The sequence below is a fragment of the Triticum aestivum genome, chromosome 3B, assembly GCF_018294505.1.
Source record: "Triticum aestivum cultivar Chinese Spring chromosome 3B, IWGSC CS RefSeq v2.1, whole genome shotgun sequence".
NCBI lineage: Eukaryota > Viridiplantae > Streptophyta > Magnoliopsida > Poales > Poaceae > Triticum > Triticum aestivum.
The window spans coordinates 452,958,503-452,981,152 of record NC_057801.1 but is presented as its reverse complement, the minus strand read 5'-3'; the positions used below and the strand labels follow the sequence as shown (position 1 = coordinate 452,981,152).

Here is a 22,650-nt window from a genome sequence, read left to right as displayed (position 1 = left end):
TCCTCTCTGAGGTGCACAATATTGAGTATACTGACTAGTCTCTTTTTGACACGCATTTACGTTTTTTTACATAGTATAGACGCAAGCGCTCATATACACGCGCATACACTCACCCCTATGAACGCACATATGCACGGCACTATCATCTTGAAATTTACGAAGTCACCAAAGGAACCTCGTCGTCGACAGGAACGTCTCCTGACATGCGATAGACGCGAGTGGCAGTCGCCTCCATAGGTGCTTGAATGCCAAGGAGGGAGAGGGTAGCGGTTCCCGAGACGTTGAACGGTCAATGATGCATCCTCAATTACATGCAGAGGAAATTAATTGGAGAAGCAGAATAGAGCCAGCACGGTGTGAATGCAACAGAGTTTGGACTCTCATATAAAGGCACCCCATCACTCCAATCCATCTACTCCCAAGTCTCTGCGCAACACTGCTCACTCCAATCCAAGACCAAGTGACCAGAAGCCACAAGCACCAATGGAGGCGATGGACGCGAGCGGCAGTCGGCTGTGCCAAATCATCCAAGGCGTCGGCCTACAGCCCCGCACCGCGCAGCGCTTCCAGATGGTGCTGGCGACCGCCGACATCGTAGCGCTCGCCGACGTCGGCTTCGCCTCTCGCATGGATGACATGATGGTCAACTCCATCCGCAAGTTCACCGCCGTCAAGAAGCGCGCGGACGACCTTGCCGTACTGCTCCAGCCCGCACGCCCAGGTTCCTCATTGCCTGCCACCCTCATCGGCCTCCATGGTGACGAACTCTTTCAAGACCTGGTGGCCCTACAGGTGCCGGAGGTCGCGACGAAGAATGTGCACCTCGAGGCCGCGCTCGCCGCGCAGCGCCTCGCCATGCAAGAAACCGTCGACCTGCACATCCACGTCTACGAGGAAATCGTCTACATAGGCCACTACAAGGCAAGCGAGGACAGAAAGACGTTGGCCTTCTTCTAATGGCTGGAATCTTTGGACGCCATTGTTCAGAAGCACGTCGACCTGGCCACGAAAGCCGCTGCTACTTAGGCGCCGTTCGGTGGGCCGGCGCCCTGAGTCGAGGAGGTGGACATCGTCGATGGATGCATCTCTTCTTCTTGCCTCCTGTAACCAGCACTGCATCGCCTCGTGGCCTTAATGTTTTATTAGTATGGTACTCCCTCCATTCCCAAATATAAGTCTTTCTAAAGATTCCAGCAAGTGACTACTACATACGGAGCAAAATGAGTGAATCTACACTCTAAACTATGTCTACATACATTTGTATGATGTATTCCATTTGAAATAGTATCTAAAAAGGCTTATATTTAGGAACGCGGGGAGTATATGGCATTTTTATTCCAGTCGTAACGTTTTCACTGTGAGGTGGGGCCGCAGTTGAGCAAACCCACCCCGCCCACCGAGCGTCGGTCGAGTTTAGAATTAGAAGAGAGAAACGAGGGAGGAGAGCTAGCTGTAGCATCGACGCTGTTGTCAAATGGGACTCGTGTTGATAGAACAGGAGTACTGAGCACTCGTCTCTCTTTTTTTTGAGGGAAAAATTAGTCGTATGTCTAGTAGTACCACTAGTTGGGTGCATGCGACCTATAGCTGTCATCACTTTAGGTCTCCTTTTCGAACCGCAGCTACGCTTCAGAGTACATATTTTTGACGCATTTATCCTCCTATATGTACTCCTAGGCTATTTCCACGTGCTCCCATTCGCCGACATGTGGGACATAGAGCATCTGGGTCGTAGTGCATGCACGACTCGGAGCATATGTCGGGGTACTTTACATTTCAGACCTCGCGAATTACATGCAAACCCCCCACAGAAGAATAAATAAATGAATGAATTACTACATGAAACTGGATAATTTTCTTAGAAACCGGAGCACGTTCATTAAATTTTGGACATAACACGTTTATAAAAAATGACCGGACCTAAACCAGTCTAAGGGCCTCTTTGATTTTTCCCGCAAAAAAGGGCCTCTTTGATTCGCAGGATACTGAAAACACAGGAATGGGAAAAGTATGATGGCGATGAACCAAGACGAGGAGAACTCTAACTCAGTTAGAGGTTAGAGTTAGATTCTAACCCTGAACTAACTCTAAACCAAAGAGGCGTATGGATGGCAGGGTTAGATTGACAATAAATGCTCTTTCTCAATCATTTGACTACTTTGGACCCTATTGCCTGCCGGATTTGGTGTGGTCGGCTCTTCTGTGGCCTCCTCCCGCTCAAAATTGACATAAATGAACCATCTTTACAAATCAAGCATGCAAAACATGATAATTTTTACTTTGTCCATACAAATGAGATATCCCACTTAAACATACAAGTCGTCAATCAAGCTTCACAAAAAACACACTCCATGAAACAAAGCATGAGCTAACTCATCACGGAAGTCATTCACGATAGGGAGGGGGCCTGGAGCCCCTCACGCACTGAGGGAGGAGCTCGCCATTGTCGCTCTGGAGGAAGGCTCTGTAGAGCCCAAGCCCCGGGAACCCATCCGAAGCCGGCCCTTGCGAGTTGAGGTCGACACCGGCATGGTTTGCCGAGCCGCTTGCCGCCGACTGGGAGCTTAATCTTTGGGCCTCTAGAAATAATGCAAGCATGAAACTAAAATACCTAGAAAGGTGAACTTAATCTTTGGGCCTCTAGAAATAATGCAAGCCTGAAACTGAAATACCTAGAAAGGTGAACTGAATCTTTGGGCCTCTAGAAATAATGCAAGCCTGAAACTAAAATACCTAGAAAGGTGAACTGAATATTTGGGCCTCTAGAAAGATTTATTACCTCCTCAAGCAGCATCAAACAATTCCATGCGTGCACCACAAATCTATACCAAGTTTGATCAGGATCTACTTTTCCAGATCAGAATTAGCGCTAGAGCGAGCAAGATCAATGATATGGTTGTGAGACATAGAAGGAATGAACAAACTCACCCCTCTTGCGACCTCCCTGGTAGATGTGCCGCTGCCGCGCATGACAGAGGGAGAAAAACGACCGGTGAAGGGGGAGCGGGGCGACCTTCGAAGGCCGGAGGGAGAGGGCGGCCAGAGTAGGGCGGCGGAGGCTGGAAGGAGAGGGCGACCGAAGGAGAGAGAGGGCGAGCGACGCTTGGGCGGGTGGCCCTATGGGGAACAGAGAGGAGTCGTGCGAGGGGGGGAGCGATCTGGTGCGGGCAGGGGATATTTTTTTAGTTCTCTTTTAGTGGGCCCGAGGATAACTAACCCAATTAGAACCTCTCCACCGGGCTAGTTTTTTTAGCTGGATTAGAGCAAACTAGCTCAAACTAACCCCTCGTGTTTCGATAATTTGAGGCTATTTCAAACCAAACCAGCTCTAACTCAGGGATCCAAACAAAGAGGAGTGTTACTGTACATGCTACAGTGTGGACCGTAGCACATTGTTTTTTATGGCCATATCACCACATTGTTTTCTACTGCTGGTTCACTGGGCTACCGTGGTTCGCATTGCTTGTTCACTGGGCTGTCGTGGTTCGCACTGCTGGTTCACTGGGCTGCCGTGGTTCGCACTCCTCCGACCTGAGTAGTAGTAGTACTAGTATACACCGCTCATTCTTTGCTCCTTCTTACTACTCCGACATGTGGGAGAGCCAGCATTCTGGTCGATGTGTCATGCACCATATTAGAGCGTGGAACGGAAGGGGGGCATCACCCCGGTCGGAGAGCCAGTAATTCATGACTATAGTGAGTGGTCATATCACAAGTCTTTTCAGCAGTAACGCGCCGTCAAGTCGCACAGCCCGACCTTTCCAGCAGTATGTTTGAGAATCCGCCACTCGCTCACCCTCCTCGCCTCTCTGTCAAACTGCCTACCCGAAAACTGCCACGCGTACTGCCCCGGAAAAGCCCCGCCCTCAACTTTTAACTACGCGAAAATAGTTCGAGCTTGTTCGTTCTATATAAATACTTACTGTATGTTTATTCACCCGTGGGGTTGTTCAATGAATGGAGGGGCGAGGAGCACAAGTGAAAAATACTAGTACTACTAGTAGTAAGTAGGAGTCGTACAGTAGTCACCTTAAATAGAGAGTTTCTTTTCTTTAATGCCACGTACACAAATTGAAACGCTTGTTGTGGATAGAAAGAGATAATCACTCCACTATATATGTACGCAGGGGCCTGAGCGCTTGCTTTACTAGGGTTGCTCTCTTCATTCTCTCATCCTCTCCAGATATAAAAAAGATAGCGGTAGCGACATTTTCTCTCTACTCACCGCTGGTCATAGATCCGGCTGGATCCCTTCGACCGGTGTGTGTAGAGGACTAAAAGGTGCATCGTTCACGCGGTCATTGCCGCCGAGGGAGGAAACCCACAGCTGCCGGAGGGGCCCGATCCTCTGCCCGTGTCGTTCTCTCTGACATAGCGCCGGCTCGGGAGGTCCTTCGACCCTTCTTCCTCCCTGCCGTATTGTCCGCAGATCTGACCTGCCGCCGCCGACATCCCGGCGACCCTCAGGTATAAGTTCTTCGAAAGCGGCCTTGCTCTACTACCCCAGCTCCCCACGTGTCTGCATGTGCATCTTTTTCTACTCCCATCAGCTCTTCCAGAGCCACCTAAATTTTTAGTATTATTAGAGGTAAAGCTACTTCATGCATTCGAATCTAGGGCTTTGTTCAAACAACGAAGAAAGGGGGAAAGTTGTAGCATGAATCTAGGACTTGATTCAAAGAGAAAATAATATGGTGAAAGTAGTAGACACCGGATACCCAACCGGTCTCTTGGTTGAAAAGGGAAATAATGGGAAAACCCAGTACAAACTGGATAAGGAACAGATCTATTATTGGTTGAAAAACGGATAGAAAGTGGCGGTTGGTGGACAAGTCAACAGAGTATGTCCAGGATTAGATTTGCTTCCCTCACATAGCAAAAGGTCTCCAGGATTAGAATTGCTGCCCTCACATAGTAAAAGGTCTCAGGATTAGATTTGCTGCCCTCACATAGTAAAAGGTCTCCAAGATTAGATTTGCTGCCCTCACATAGTAAAAGGTCTCCAGGATTAGATTTGCTGCCCTCACATAGTACAAGGTCTCCAGGATTAGGTTTGCTGCACTCACATAGCATGAACAAACTCGGCATCACCATTTTATGCCTCCTTGTAGGTACATTGTGCTGATGCGTCCACTGTCGCATGTCCTTATACCAACCTTTTGCTGTTGTTAATGTAAGGGCGCATGTAAAATGAAGCGATCACACTGTTACCTTAGGGACATGTCTAACCAGTGTTATTGTTAATCTAACGCCTCCAGTGATAAGATGCAATTAAACGGTGTTACAAATGGCACTCCTGCTGTTTTCGCCAGTATGATAAGTAAGTTGCTCCTTTACGCTGCTAAGTGTCCTGGTGTCCCCATGGTCCCATGCCCTTAAACCAACTCTTTAGCTGTTGTTGATTTACTATGTCTGGTAAACAAGCAATGCCACCATTAAAGTAATCCCATATTTGAGGAATCTCATTGTTGATCGTAATGCTTCTGGTAACATGAAGCATTGCTGACGTTTTAAAATTCCTACTGCCCTTCCATGATTGCCATGAACATAATTAAGATGCTTCTTTTCATTTTGTATATGTTTCGTATATTCTTATTGACCAGCAACTGTTTACTTTCTATCTTTTTGTGCAGATAGGGATATCCATTTCACCTTGTTGCTATTGTGACCTTTTGGTGAACTGCACAAAACACTTTTTTTGGAATGAGTGTCTTGTGCAGTTCAACTAAAATGTCATGTGGGCAACATCTCTCAATTTCGGTGGAACTGCACAAAATGGTGATTGGAGTTTCCAAAATCTCCGTCAAGTTCTGCTGGTAATCTCGTGCAACATTTTATTAGCCTTTGCAAGATGAGCCGTCACTGTCACCACAATGGCACTTTATTTTAGTGGAACTGCACAAAATGATAAGAAAATTATAGTTGCACCATACATGAGCCGGACAGCCAATCTTAATGTTCCTCAATTTTAGTACAACTACTAAAGAAGAACATGCCAGCTCACGAGAGCAAGTACTTCTTGCTAGCTGAATGATGCAATCTTTGCTTCATTTCAGGTGAACTACAGAAAAAGGCGCATGAATTGAATCATGGAGCTGGAGGTTGACCTCATCCTAGTGGAGCTGCAGGTTGAGTTCAATGAGGCCACTATTAAAGTGAAATCATGCTCTTCTTGTTTGTGCTATGCAAACAGGAATACTCAACTACAGATGTTGTGACGGTCAAGAGCATTCGCCAAGTTCTTCGATTGTATGACATGGCTAGCCAAGATGGATTTAATCCCGATATTCACTTTATCAAAGGCTCTAATGGGTTGGTTCTGAATCTTGCAAGCTGGGAATCAATGAGATGTGTAGGCATCTTTGTTGTACTTATTATTTGGATCTTATTTGTTGGTTCTGAATCTTGCAAGCTGGGAATCAATGAGATGTGTAGGCATCTTTGTTGTACTTATTATCTGGATCTTATTTGTTGGTTCTGAATCTTGCAAGTTGGGAATCAATGAGATGTGTAGGAATCTTTGTTGTACTTATTATTTGGATCTTATTTGTTGGTTCTGAATCCTGCAAGCTGGGAAACACGGCATGATGATCTAGAGGACAACAACCATAACAAATTGTTCAAACTTGGTAGTATTATCTTTGTGAAAGTGCGACAAATGTGTTGATCGTGTGCGTCCTGAGAATAATAATTCTAATTGTTGTGCATGTTGATCCTGTGGCACTGATAGAACGAGCCAATGCATTGCTTGTTTTAAGTATAAATTTCTACTAAAGCTAATTAAGTTTAAGTAAAGTGACCACTAACTCTTGTTATTACAGTACCAATACAGACCCGCTCGTGAACCGATGTGTGGCCGGAGTAGGTTTCTTAATGGAGGCATTTGAATGCGCCGAGGGTGCATCTTCTGCCGGGCGTGCAGCGGACGAGGGAGGGGTAGTAACTATTGTCGCCTGTACACACTCAGTTTACTGTTGAATCCAGTTCCCCAAGAGCTGAAAAAAGAACTGCTGCCGCCGCCTACACACTCGTTCACTTGAAGAGACTCCAATGGCGATGCGAGGGGTGAGCCTACTGGATATGGACTTCAGCAAGGAGTTCTCCTTTGAGTTCGCCATTCAGTCCTATGGCTGCACCAAGTTGAATGTGATGTACACCAACGATCCGGACTCGGTGAAGCTCTGCCTCGCCGAGTTCAAGCAGTGCCTACAGGACAAGAAAGCACAAGGTTGCAGGACTAGACCTTATGCCCATCCATTCGTCTCCTGACAGGGACCAACAGATCGCCGTCGCCCAGGTATGTGTACAGGATGAGGTTCTCATCTACCACTTCTGTAGGGCCATCAGAGGTTTTGGAGCATTCGCCCGTTTCCTCAGCAGTGCCGACTGCACCTTCGCTACGGTGGAAAGAAGGAAGAACACGATGATTCGGCCATCTGAAGCAACAAGCTTGTCGACATCCAGAAGCAATACAAGATCATCAGCAACGGGCAGGAGAAGGACTCCGTCGTTGACCTCGCCGAGACCATCATCGACCCCTGATACGCCAACATGAAAGAAGACAACGATACCAAGGACCTGAACACGTGGGAGGTACCTCTGAATCTAGCCTACATAACCTACGCGGCCAAGGACGCATACGCATGCTATGACATGTGCAGGAAGATCTTGGACATGAGGGCGTGCCTGCTTCTCGTAACCGACGAGTACATGGACAGCCGCAACGTCATGATCAAGCGTGCCAGGAAGGTCTAAATGTTGTACTTTATCTGTTTATAAGCAACTTTATCATCTGAGTGTTTCATGCATTAGCCTATGTGTCGTAATTATCTGTTTTGTCTGAAATATTTCTTTTAAGAACCCATTAATCTGGTTGCTTTTTTTAGTGGCTATTTGCTTATGTATGTAACTAGTTCACTTGTCCGTTAAAAAAACTAGTTCACTCGGCTGGCGTGCTTTGAATCTCCTTCCTCCCAACATATTCCCCTCCTCAGGCGGACACAGCAGGTCTCTGAATTTTCTTCCACTTTCTTTTTCGATGCAAATTGAGTTTTCTCCCAGTACTTTTCCCAAGAACCAACTCAACTGTCCCACGTCTAGCCTAAAAAATAATAATGCCCCACGTACTATTAACTCATCAAATTTAAATGATATTTTATTTTGTAAGTTGAAAGTTTTTACAGAATAATAATAATTTCAGTTTATATATAACTTGGCAAGTTAACTCCTAGTGATTGCATACATAAGCTTGCAAAGATTTTATTGACCAATACAGTAATAGACGTGCAACCATGTGTTTATGTTTTATAACATTTCTCCGTCTAGCCCAACATGATATTTTCACCCGGCCCAGCAAGTCTGCGGATTTCGAGAAAATGCAAATGGAATTTAAATTCTACCATATATATAAACGGGCTGCATAGATGCTACATCATTGCTTCACCCAGCCCACCAAATGGACTAAAACAAATGGACTGGCTGACATGTGAGCCAGTAGGTCGAAGCCTAAGAAGGCGTTGAATTTACATCCAACGGCCGGCATTCTTCTTCAATCTCTCGTCTTCTTCCCCCAGCGCTGCCGGGACCGCCTGCTCCAGCCTTCAACGTCCAGCGGCGTTGTTTTGCGCTCCTCAGCGAAACACTACCCCGCCGACGGCCAGGCCATCCCTCCACTCCGCACCTCCTGTTATTCTCTGCCGAGTGTAGGCCCACCCCGCACCCGAACCAGTCAAGTTTCCCACTCCTCTCCGTCTGCGACTCCACTGCCACGTCTTCCCCATCTCCGGGTCGTTCCAGTCTGGGGCCTCGCCGTCGTCCACCGCCTCGGTGCACTCGACGCGGCGTGGTCAACATACGAGAGTCATCGGAAGAGGACTGTACGTGGAGAGCCTGACGGCTGGGACCCACGAGGTCCATGGTCGCACGCAAGGAAAGTTCCTCCTTATTACGCATTGTACGTGGACTGTACGTGGGAAGGGCTTTTGTATTTCGCGAAAAAAAACGTCCCCCTGCTGACAGGTCGAACCCACCAGTTATATCTTCGCACGCGAGAAAGTGCCTCCTTATTACGCACACAAAAATGAATACCCCCCTGCTAGCTGGGACCCACAATAGTGGGTGGCTAACTTGTTGGCCTACTAAGTTGACGGGGACGGAGGGCTTTGTCAACTTAGTCAATATGAACGATTCTAGCTCCAGTGACCGTACGATGTCCATCCAACGATCATAGTGCTTCTTCAACCTCTGGTCTTCTTGCTCTAGCCGCCCAAAGTAGCGCCGGTCGTGCCGCGTGCTCTTGCCTCTCGTGGCCGGTTGTGATGTCGCGGAGGCCTCACTGGCCCCTACTACTCCCACCGCTGGCCGAGGGAATCCCTCTACTCACCCACACCCCATGTTATTCTGCGGCGACGGCAGCCTCACGCCGCAGCCGAACCAGTGAACCCTCGTACTCCTCTCCGCGTGGGCATCCACTGCCGCGTCTTCCCCGGCTCCGCGTCATCCCATTCCTAGGCCTCGCCGTCGTCCACCGCCTTGGTGCTCTCGGCACGGCGTGGTCAATATGGTCAATGACCGACTTCCATCGAAAGAGTACTGTACGTGGAGAGGCTGACAGCTGGGTCCATGGCCACAGCTGGGTCCGCGGCCACAGCCCAGTTTTTTTGTGATTTGCCAAGTAAGTCGCTTTGTCAGGCCTGTTGGGCTGCAAATCTTTCAAGACGAGGAGAGCTTCATTCGGCTGGCCGAGAAAATAGCATATCAGTAATGAGAAATGGGTTATACATTTTTAAAACACATCAAACCGGCAATTAGTTTCAAATTTCTTTTTTTCATTTCGAGATTTTAAATTGCATTGATTTTTATGCGTGGACAATTTGTTGGATTTTATATTGATATACATTTATTTTTTAAAATCAGTTTGAATGTGACTCAAAATTTCGGTATTAAAAACAGTTCGGACCGCACCGAAATATGCAAAATTTCGTATAATTTTTTAACCGTGGCCACAATATGAGTTGTAATGCTAACAAAAAGAATATGTGCTCCAAAAAACCTTAATAATTAGCAAATGGACTGTAAATTATTAGAAATAATGGCAGATAGGTTGTATGCTGTTTTCCACAGATTTGAGGCTTTCCTAAAAAAAGGTTGACGCACAAGCAGTGACTGTTGGATTTCCATCCAACGGCCGTCGTGCTTCTTCAATCTCTGCTCTTCGTGCTCCAGTCGCTCAAACAAGCGTCGGCGGGACTGCCTGCTCCCTCCTCCCCACGGCCGGCTATCCTGCCGCGCATGCCTCACCACCCCACCGTACTCCCATCGCTGGCCTAGCCATCCCTCTACTCACCCACACCTGTTGTTATTCTCTGGCGACGGCAGACGAACCAGTAAACCCTCGTACAGTCGTACTCCCCTCCACGTGGGAAACAACTACCGAGTCTTCTCTGCCTCCATGTCGTTCCCTTCCTAGGCCTCGCCGTCGTCCACCGCCCTGGTGCTCTCGGCGCGGCTTGGTCAACGTGGTCAACGACCGACATGCATCTGAAGTGGACTGTACGTGGAGAGGCTGACAGTTGGGTCCATGGCCGCACGCAAGGAAATGCCTCCTTATTACGCGCAAAATAATGATTCCTCCACCTGACATCTGGGACCCACCGAAAGGGCCTCTGTATTTCGCGAAAAAAATGTAACCGCCGCTAATAGCTTGGACCCAGCAGCTATATCTTTGCATGCAAGGAAGTGCCTCCTTATTACGCACAAAAAAATGAATACTCCCCCTGCTAGCTGGGACCCAGTATAGTGGCAGGCTGACTTGTGGGCCTACTGAGTTGACGGGGACGAAGGGCTTTGTCAACTTAGTCAATATGCACGATTCTAGCTCCAGTGACCGTACGATGTCCATCCAATGACCCTAGTGCTTCTTCAACCTTTGGTCTTCTTGCTCCAGCCGCCCAAACCAGCGCCGGTCGTGCCTCGTGCTCCTGCCTCCCGTGGTCGGCTGTGATGCGACAGAAGGCCTCACCGCCCCCTACTACTTCCACCGCTGGTCAGGCCATCCCTTTACTCACCCACACCCCATGTTATTCTGCGACGACGGCAGTCTCACACCGCAGCGAACCAGTGAACCCTCATACTCCTCTACGCGTGGGCATCCACTGCCGCGTCTTCCCCGGCTCCGTGTCGTCCCCTTCCTAGGCCTCGCCGTCGTCCACCGCCCTGGTGCTCTCGACGCGGCGTGGTCAATGTGGTCAAGGAACGGCTTTCATCGAACGTGGACTGTACGTGGAGAGGCTGACAGCTGGGTCCACGGCCGCAGCAAGGAAGTGCCCCCTTATTACGCGCAAAATAATTATTCCTCCACCTAACAGCGGGGACCCACCTAACGGGCCACCGTATTTCGTGAAAAAACGTTTCCCCCTGACTGCTGGGACCCACCAGCTACATCTTCACACGCAAGGAAGTGCGTCCGGGCAAAAAAACGATTCGCCCCCCCCCCCCCGACTGCTAGGACCCACCAGCTACATCTTTGCACGCAAGGAAGTGCCTGATAGTCGGGACCCACCTGGTCGAAGCGTATGTAGCGTTGTCATTCTGGTTGCAAACGTGTATGTACATACTGGTCGATGTAGAGGCGCGCACGTGTCGTAGTAGAGGCACGCACGTAGCATGTACACCTACGTACAGCGGCCAGGGTGCAAGAAAGTAAATACGGCCACGTACGTACATACGGGCGGGGTCTCGAACGCCTACTCGCGCGTATGTACGGTCAGGGCTCCTGGACATGGCTAGGTCGAAACGGAGAAATTGCGTCTCCATCGTGTTCATGGGGAGGCAACAGAGTGCGTCATGTTCATCGGGAGGCAACGAAGCACGTGGGAGCCAACTGGCTTGGACGGAACAGCCGATGGAAACGAGGCCTGGCATACCGCAGAACAGAGGAAACGGCCTTGTGTTCGACCGGCCACGTTCGAAACGGGATCCTGTTCATCGGGAGGGGTCTGGCATACCGCAAAACGGAGGAAACGGACCTCCTACAGTCGAAACGGGGGTCCTGTTGATCGGGAGGGGTGTGGCGTACCGCAAATCGGACGAAATGGACTTGTGTTGGAGCGTTACGGTCGAAACGAGGGTCCTGTTCATCGGGAGGGGTGTGGCGTACCGCAAAACGGGACTCCACGGGATACTATTCATCTCCACCGTCGACCCCATCCAGCCTCCACGGGCTACTATTCATCCACCGTCGACCTCTTCCAGCCTCCACCTGCGACTGTTCATCCACGGGCTCATGTTCATCCAGCCTCCACCGCACGCTACTCCATCGGCTACTGTTCAACCACCCCTCTCCACGAGCTCATACTCAACCACCCCTCCACAGGCTATTATTCATCCACCCCTCCACCATCTACTATTCATCCAGCCCTCCACGGGGTCGTCCTATTCATCCAGCCCTCCACGGGGTCGTCCTATTCATCCAGCCCTCCACGGGGTCGTCCTATTCATCCAGCCCTCCACGGGGTCCTGTTCATCTAGCCCCAACCGGCTCGATCGATCGGGGTCCTGTTCATCCAGAGGCAACGTCACGGGGGTCCTGTTCATCCATCCCCACCGCTCACTGTTCATCCACCCACCCACCACCCCCCCTCGTAACGCACTGTTCATCCAGAGGCAACATCGATCGGCTTCAGTTAGTAGCAGTAGCGAAGGAATCGCTCGATCGGGTTCAGTTAACAGCCATCGATCGATCGCTCGGGTTCAGTTAGGTGACGCCTCGCTCGGGTTCAGTTAGAGCCCAACGCCTCGCACACACGCGCGTACGTGTACGAGAGAAACGCGCATCGCTCGGTCCCCGACCACCCACCGTAACCGGGAACTCGCCAAAATTTTCCTCGCCCTCGCTTCTACCACGGTTTTTTCCGTCGTGGACGGCCCAAAGAATGTCATGCAGCTGTGTCTCTGGCCCGCCCAGGACGAAAATCCCATTTTCTATCATGATTTTTTGTCATAGAAGTAGGAGCCCACCACATCTATGATGATACCGGGTTGTCACAATTATCGTCACAAAAGTGTCATAAGTATGACAGAAAAAAATTCGTTCGGCCCAAAATGTCACGGATGTATCTTTTTTTGTAGTGTAAGAAGCCCACCATCATTCTTGAAGCAGTTGCATCACATGATCTTTAGATTTTGCATGCTTTCTTTGGCATGCCAGTGTCTCACAATGACATCAATGTGCTGCAACGATCACCGTTGTTTGCGAAGTTGACTGAAGGAAAAGCTCCTCCTAGTCACTATACTATCAATGGACATGAGTACAACATGGGCTACTATCTAATTGACAATATTTATCCTCCATGGGCTACCTTTGTCAGCACCATCTCAAACCCAGTTGGTTAGAAAAAGGCTCATTTTGCCAAAAGACAAGAAGCAGCTAGAAAGGATGTCAAGAGGGCATTTGGAGTTTTGCAGGCCAGCTTTGAAGTTGTTTGTGGACCTGCTAAACAATGTGATCCGGAAACCTTGTAGGAGATGATGACATGTTGTGTGATCATACACAACATGATCGCCGAGGATGAGGGTGACGATGTTGTTGCAACTCTGGAATTTGAGAATATGGGTGATCCTATCTAATTTTCGGACCAAAACCCGACCACATTTGAGAAGTTTATTCAAATGCATCAACAAATTCGACATCGACCAACTCACGAGCAGCTGAAGAAAAATCTGATTGAGCATCAGTGGGCGGTGAAAGGAGACAACAATGTTGGGATGTACTCCCTCCGTCCCAAAATAAGTGTCTCAACTTTATATTAACTTTAGTACGAAGTTGTACTAAGTTTAAGACACTTATTTTGGGATGGAGGGAGTAATATTTGAACTTTTTAAAATTTGTACTAGTGTTGCATACGGCTATTTGAACATCTGTACACTTTACATGCGGCTACTTGATCGTGCGGACTAGAAATAAAAACCCAGTAGGCTAGATGTATGCGGCTACGTTTGGATGTCGTCCTCCCGCATCCCGCGGCAGGTTGCCGTTGGAGATGCCCTTAGAAAACCATTCTTTGTATCCCTCTGAACTTGATTAGATAAAATAAATCATCTAAAGAAATTAGTATCCGGCGGTTATAAGCTCCAAAAATAGGAATTTAAGTCGACGTCGATGATAAAAAACTGAAATAGAGTAGTACTCACTCATCCTAATCATCGACTTTTGTGTGGCCCACGCATGACTGAGACTCTTTTGTGTGGCCCATGCATGACTGAGATTCTGAAAGCAAGCAAGTGCGTACCAACTAGGCAGAAAATAAACCACGGAACCAACATGGAAGCAAGTGACCAATAACCAACTGAAATCAGTGTGAAAAAAACTGCGCACATCCTAATCAAAGTCTAGAACCGCGGAGGAGTAGCATATATTGATACTGGGTGCTATCCCCCGGCTTTACACTAGGACTAAATGCAGTCCACAGTGAACAGAGAACAAAAATACTTGTAGGTCACCAGGTCAACGTTCACACGAATTTGCGCCAGCGGTCATAAAATAATCAAGCCCGTAACAGAAGATTGTACCAAAGCCTCCTCTTCTCTGTCTCGGGTGACAATCTATCTCTGCCTCGACGTCGACCTGCCCTCAAGCTCCGGCGTCTATACGACTATACTGCAGATACTTTTGCAATCTCGCGAAGTGCAGATAACACCAGTTATTGCAGGTTCTTTTTCAGGAGTACATAATTTCTAAGGTACTATAGTAGTTTCGACAAATATGCATTTTTGACGGGACAATACTCTTCAGTACTCACAGTTTCGACATAAATGCATAGAGTGGGTTCACTGTTTCGGTTGACTGGTTGCTCCCCTGTTTCTTCTTTTTCTCCAGGCCAAAAAAGAGAGAGAAAGAAACAGGGAGAGATGCTGATTCTTGCTTTGCTAAGATGCCCACTAGGGTAAAGATGGTGACACATCAATATGGAAATTAAAGGACGATGATGACCGAGTACTTTAGAAAATATAAGCCAGTACATACTCGCTACTTAGGCCAAGTCATGCATAGAGATACTGTCAATAGGCCGACAATACGAAAATAATAAATACTGAAACAACCGTCACCTAACAGACTTTATCAAACAATTTTCATGGTAAGAATAGTTCAGCACAAACAACATGTGTGTGACGTTCAGGTTTCTAAAGGGAAATTTAGAAGCACAACAGTTTGCTATATGGTTAAATAACTAAAACAGGATATAGAATTGTTTTTTTTTTCGAAACGGAGGCAAAAGCTTTGCCTCATCGATTAATTAAGAAGAGAATTGTCCAGTTAATTAACGAAAAACCGGGCGAAAACCGATACATATAGACCACATGCGAACTACTCACTAAAGAACAAACTCCATGACCCCACTAAAGAACAAACTCCATGACCCCACGGTCAACCCGACAAACAGGCATAACATGTAACAAAACAGACCCTCACACTTCGATGTCTCAAAGAGACTCCCAACGGAACCAATGTTGAATACATTGGACGTCACCAAATCCACGAAGATGCCAGACGGAGATGGAGGATGGCGGGACTGAGTATCTTCCATCAAACAGCCGATGACGCTTTACCAATGGCGCCACTCTTCTTGCCTATGGCCCTGAGAGCCTTCTTCACCTTCTTTACTTTGCCCGTAGAACCCTCTTCCACTAGGAGGCAAGCAACCGCCTTGCCAGACCTAGGACAAGCTGCATCCAAGGAGGCGAGCAAGCGGTCAAGCTTTTTCACAAAGACCACCTCGTCAATACGTGCCAACATAGCATCACGGTCAAAGATGGGCTGCCGGATGGTTTTCAGCGCCTCAGGTTTAGGTGCCAAAGGACCTACCCCATCATCCTTGGCACCCACAGACCCCACCTGGCCAACAACCTCAGGTGAGAGAGCAATAGCAGCATCCAAACCTCCACTGTCCATAAAGTCGAGCAGCTGAATGGGCTCCATCGACGATGGTGAGGTCGCAGTTGGCAACACTAAGCACCCTACAAGCGACCCCATCTCCTTAGGAAGCACCATCGAATTAGGCAAAGTAGGCTCCCCACAAATCTTCTGCAGCTCAGGCATAATCTGCAGCACCGGAGCCACGACCTCGACAACAGCTTCACCCCAAGAAGCAATTGGCACGACAGGCAACGGCAACCGACAAGATGTAGCACGAGGGGAGAGATCTCCATACATGCATGCTTCCCCATCGGTAGAACTAACTTGGATCTCAGGTAGTAGGGACACATCAGGCACAACCCCAATCTGAAGCTCAGGCAGCGAAGACACATCTGGCACCACCTCTAGTTTGGCGAGAGCGGCCTTCGCCCTCCCCAAAACACTCCCGACTCGCGCAAGGCAGTCATAAAGCTCGGTGCGAAGCAGCTCTGTCTCCTCCACCAACCCGACTTGCTCAGTCGAGATAGACTGGAACTGCACATTTGTCTTGGAGATGTCACTGGTGGATGCAGGTGATGGAGTAGGACATTGGAGCGGCGAAGCTTGGAGAACATGCTTCTTAGCATGGCAGAAGCGGGCAATGTGGCCAGATCGAAGACAATCCGTGCATCGAATTGGATCCCTACAGGAGTATGCCCGATGACCTCGACACAAGCATCGGAAACACCTGTCTCTCAGCCACGCCGGAGGGGGACATCGCAAATTAACAGCAGGGCAATGGAAAGCGGCAGGAGCCGAGCGGCGCTCTCTCGAGACGAGCTGCCAGCCCCCCAACGCATTCTCGCATGGAGCCACAGGAACTGTCGACGCCACCACCCGGTCGAAACATCCTCGCCAGTCTCCACGGCCCGGGCGCACCGGAGGCACGACGAGCCCGTCGCCTGCAACAGCGGCTTGCAGAGCTGAAGCGGTAGGTACTGCGTCCAGAGAAGCCGCCACTCCCCCCTCGCCATCGATGAAGGAACAACGGGGGACATGCCTCGAGCTGAGCACAGCCGGAGCCGGATATAGAATTGGTCATGTGTGTGAAGAAGATTATGAACGGAAGAGTTAGATATACAAATCGTGCAATCTAAAGCTGCAGCACATGTGCATCTTGGTTTTACTTGGAATGAAGACGAAAAACTTGTGTGAACCAGATAAGACCGTGGAAAAACATAACTCATTGGAGGTCCCATGTGTACATTTCTCTTATTTGACGGAAGACATTGCTATATTAGTAGTGACCACTGTCTAATTAGTTAGCATTGACTCATCAATTAGCACTTTCATACTAATTTTGGATTATGCAATGTGGATCCATTCAATTTACACATAATCCAAAATAGCTTCCTTCTATGTATTATTTGTAAACAGTAACTGGCACAAATCATAGGGTCCTCCTCTTCACGCCGAATGTTCCATCAGTTGACATCATGCCAACCAACCCAGTACCTTAACTATAGCAAAACATTGTGTACACTCTGGACCCGCATGACAAGTTTTTCTTCTCAGTCTATAGTTTTCAATAGTTCAAGTCAGAATCTAAGATAATAGGTCTATGTGCTAATACTGTAATACACATCGTCATCTAATTAAAAAAGCAAAGCATTTGGAACTTAAAGCTGTCTTACCACTCTCTGATCTCACGCACCTCAATACCCAAAGCAGAACTCCCCGTAATGGAGAAAAATGGCTGCCCTGCTCATTCTGGCCCTTCTTTCATCTCTCTCCTTCCACCTTTGCTCTGGTGAGTCGCCATGTGTGGCTCTTGACTTTGATCCTTTAGAACACCATTCTTTGTATCCATGTGAACTTGATTACATAAAATAAATCATCTAACGAAATTAATATCCAGCGCTTAAGCTCCAAAAATAGGAATTTACCCCAGATCGGCTATAGGTGTCGATGTCGATGATAAAATTTCTGAAATAGGGTACTCACTCATCCTAATCACATTGAGTTTTGTGTGGGCCACGCATGACTTGGACTATTTCTGAAAGCAAGCAAGTGTGCACCAGCCACGCAGAAAAATAAACCACGGAACCAATACGGAAGCAATGACCAATAACAAACTGACAGCAGTGTGAAAAAATTGCACACATCCTAATCAAAGTCTAAAACTGTGGGTGCGTCCCTTTCAGAGTAGCAGCGTATGTTGATATTGATTGTTGCCCCCGGCTTTACACGATGACTATAAATACAGTCTATACCCAACAGAGAAAAAAAAGCAGACAAATACGCCAAAGGCGCGCCAATACTTGCAGGTCACTAGGTCAACGTTCACACGAATTTGCGCTAGCGGTCATAAATAAATCAAGCCTGTAACAATCCAGGAGACACCCAGAAGATTGTACCAAAAACTCCTTTTCTCCCTTTTCCTTCTTTTGCGGGGAAAAATCTCCTCTTCTCCATCTCCGGTGACAATCTATCTCTGGTTCAACCTGCCCTCAAGCTCCGGTGATGATACTGCAGATTGTTTTGCAATCTCGCGAGGTGCAAATAACACCACTTATTGCAGGTTCGTTCTCAGGAGTATATGCTTTCTGAGCTACTAGTAACTTTGACAAATATGCATCTTTGACGGGACAGTACTCTTCAGGTAACAGTTTTGACAAAAAATGCAGAGTGGATTCACTATTTCAGTTGCCTGGTTTCTCCCCTGCTTCTTTTTTTCTCCAGGCCAAAAAAAAGAGAGAAAGAAACAGGGAGAGATGCTGATTCTTGCCTAAGATGCCCACTAGGGTAAAGATGGTGACACATCAATGTGGAAATTAAAGGACGATGATGACTGGGTACTTCAGAAAATATCAAGCCAGTACGTACTAGCTACTAGGCCAAGTCATGCATGGAGATACTGTCAATAACTACTAGTATCTCCGGTATTCTATCCAGCTGCCTAAGGAAAACCATCAATCAGTCCGACAATACAAGATAACAATACTGAAACAACCGCCACCTAACGGACTTTATCAAACAATGGTAATAAGAATAGTTCAACACAAACAACATGTGCGTGGCGTTTAGTTTTCTCAAGGGAAACTCAAAAGCACAAAAGTTTGCTATATTATTGTTAATGGTTAAATAACTAAAACAGGATACAGAATTGGTCTTGTGTGAAGAAGATTATGAACGCTAGAGCTAAGATATACAAATCGTGCAAAATCTAAAGCTGCAGCACATATGCATATTGGTTTTACTTGGAATGAAGACGAAAAACTTTTTTTTTTCACTTCTGAAGACGAAAAACTTGTGTTAACCAGATAAGGTCGTTAAGAGAAAAAAAACCTCATTGGAGGTCCCATGAGTAGGTAGGTTTTTGATTTGACGAAAGACATTGCTATATTAGTATTTAGTAGTGACCACTGCCTACTTAGTCAGCATTGTCTTATTAGTTTAATAGTACTAATTTTGGATTATGCAAGTGCGGGTCCATTAGCCCCTTTCTATGTCTAATTTGTAAATAGTAACTGGCAGTATCCTTCACGCACAACGTTCCATCAGTTGACATCATGCCAACCAACCCAATACCTTAACTATAGCAAAACAACGTGTACACTCTGGACCCGCATGACAAGTTTGTCTTCTCAGTCTAGTTTTCAATAGTTCAACTCAGCATCTAAGATAATAGGTCTATGTGCTAATGCACATCGTCATCTAGTTAAAAAGCAAAGCATTTGGAACTTAAGAAGCCTTACCACTCTCTAATCTCTGCACCTCCATACCCACCCAAAGCAGAGCTCCTCGGAGAGGGGGGGAATGGCTGCACTGCTCTTCCTCGCCCTTCTTTCATCTCTCTCCTTCCACCTTTGCTCTTGTGCTTCTGCTTCCCCATGGCAGACCATGACCACCGGCTCATATATGAGACCAGAAGACCATGACAGAATCTTTCTCCTCTCACCAGACACCACCTTCTCCTGCGGCTTCCACCGAGTTGGGACAAATGCTTTCACCTTCTCCATCTGGTACACCACCGTGAAAACGGTTGTCTGGACAGCGAATCCCTACTCCGCGGCAAATGGCTACTATTCCCCGGTGAACCTTCACGGCTCCAGAATATCGCTGAACCAGGATGGAAACCTGGTCCTGGCAGATACCAATGGCTCCATGGTATGGGAAAGCAAGACATCTTCAGGCAAGCACACAATTGTTTCCCTCCTCGACACTGGCAACCTCGTAATCAATGGTTTGAGCAATAAAATCGCATGGCAGAGCTTTGATTCACCAACACACACCTTGCTCCCTTGGCAGAAACTCAAGAAAGACATAAGGTTAGCCTCTGGTTACCATCACCTCTATTTTGACAACGACAATGTCTTGCGCCTGTTGTATGATGGCCCAGATATTACAAGCATCTACTGGCCAAGTCCAGATTTACGATGCACAGAAAAATGGGCGAAATAGATATAACAGCACCAGGGTCGCATTTCTGGACGACAAGGGTAATTTTGTGTCAAGTGATGGGTTTAAAATAGTGGCTTCAGATTCAGGCCCTGGGATCAAGAGGAGGATTACAATTGATCATGATGGAAATTTTAGAATGTACAGCTTGGATGCGTCAGCAAGGAAATGGGTGGTTACAGGGCAGGCTGTAATACAGATGTGCTATGTGCACGGATTGTGCGGCAAGAATGGGCTTTGTGACTACTCAGAAGGCCTTAAATGTAGATGTCCTCCAGAATATGTGATGGTTGATCCAACAGACTGGAACAAGGGATGCAAACCAACATTCACAATTGGCAGCAATCAACCACATGATAACTTTACATTTGTTAAGCAACCTCATGCAGACTTCTATGGCTTTGATCTGGGTTCTAATCAATCCATCTCATTTGAAGCATGTTGGGACATTTGCCTCAACAGCAGCTCATGTATATCTTTCACATACAAGGGTGGGGATGGTTGGTGTTATACTAAAGACATACTCTACAACGGTCAGGTGTACCCGTATTTCCCAGGAGACAACTACATGAAAGTACCAAAGAGTTTCAATGGTTCAGCATCCTCGGTCTTCAAACAAAAAACCCTAACCTGCAGACCCAGTGGTTCAGAGATTATGATAGGATCAGCAAACATGTATGGAATAAAGAAGGACAACATAAAGTGGATATACTTGTATGTCTTTGGTGCAATACTGGGAGTTCTAGAGTTGCTTGTTATTGTATTGTGACAGGATGGTGTCTTTTCTTCAGAAAGAGTAACATGCCCAAATCAATGGAGGATGGATACAAGATGATAACAAACCAGTTCAGGCGGTTTACATACAGAGAACTGAGGGAAGCAACTGGAAAGTTCAAAGAAGAGATTGGGAGAGGGGGTGCTGGAATTGTTTACAGAGGAGTACTTGAAGATAAGAAAATAGTTGCAGTAAAGAAACTTACAAATGTCCAACAGGGAGAAGAGGAATTCTGGGCAGAAGTGACTCTAATTGGAAGGATTAATCACATAAATTTGGTCAGGATGATGGGATTCTGCTCAGAAGGGAAAAACAGATTATTAGTATACGAGTATGTGGAGAATGAGTCACTGGACAAGTACCTCTTTGGTGAGAGAAGTACTGAAAGTCTGCTCGGCTGGAACCAAAGGTACAAGATCGCTGTGGGTGCAGCAAGGGGTCTTGCTTATCTACATCATGAATGCCTCGAGTGGATCGTCCATTGTGACGTGAAGCCAGAAAATATACTCCTGACTCGAGATTTCGATGCCAAAATAGCAGACTTTGGACTAGCCAAGCTTGCGAAGCGAGACAGTGCTAGCTTCAATTTCACCCATATGAGAGGCACAATGGGCTACATGGCACCAGAATGGGCATTGAATACGCCGATCAATGCGAAGGTCGATGTTTACAGCTACGGAGTTGTGCTTCTGGAGATTGTGACTGGAGATTGTGACTGGAGATAGGATTTCAAGTGGCATAATGGTTGACGGAAGACAAGTGGAGTTTCCAGACTTCATCCAGGAGGCCAAACAGACTCTGGCTACTGAGAGGATCATTGATCTAGTGGATCCCAGATTGAAGGGGAATTTCGATCTAGAGCAGGCAACTGCAATAGTGAGAATAGCTGTTGCATGCCTTGGAGGTAGATGCGAGAGGCCGACAATGGACGAGATTCTGAAGGCTCTTATGTCATATGATGATGAAGACGACCATCCTGCCTATTCGTATTGACATGCAATGCAGCTGATGTAAATATTTGAGCTGTGCACACTGTTTGTTAGCTCTGTTGACGTTATAAGCTAATAGGCATAAGTAGATAAGATGCAAAAGGTGAATTGTTGTGTGCATTTGCAGGAACCTATTGTAAAATGTTAGCAGGTTTTTGTGTTTCAAATGCAACAAATAAACAGCATGATGGGCTGATATTTCCTTGCATAACAGGCACCGAGTATTCTTCTCATAACAGCAATGCTTTCTTTTTATCAACAAATTTGGTGGGAACAACTCAGTTACTACATCTCTGTAAACGCTATCAACATCGTAAGGTAGGTGGTTTATTTTCACAAACACCATTTTCATGTTTCCAGTCTCCCCAGTTTCATCTCTCTAGTCTCCCCATTGTGACTACATGTTTTTGTTGTTGTTAACACTATGGTGATGTCTTCCCCACCGTCACCAGGTCAACTAATCAAGGGCACTAATGCTACTGCCAGGCACTAACATGAGAATCCATCCATTTCTGCAAACAGAGACGAAAACT

At 47.2% G+C, this 22,650-nt stretch overlaps 1 pseudogene; it reads left to right on the top strand.

Annotated features, from left to right (window-relative positions):
- Positions 1–19,675: 19,675 nt before the first annotated feature.
- On the top strand, positions 19,676–22,332 carry LOC123070317 (putative receptor protein kinase ZmPK1; annotated as a pseudogene).
- The last annotated feature ends 318 nt before the right edge of the window (positions 22,333–22,650 follow it).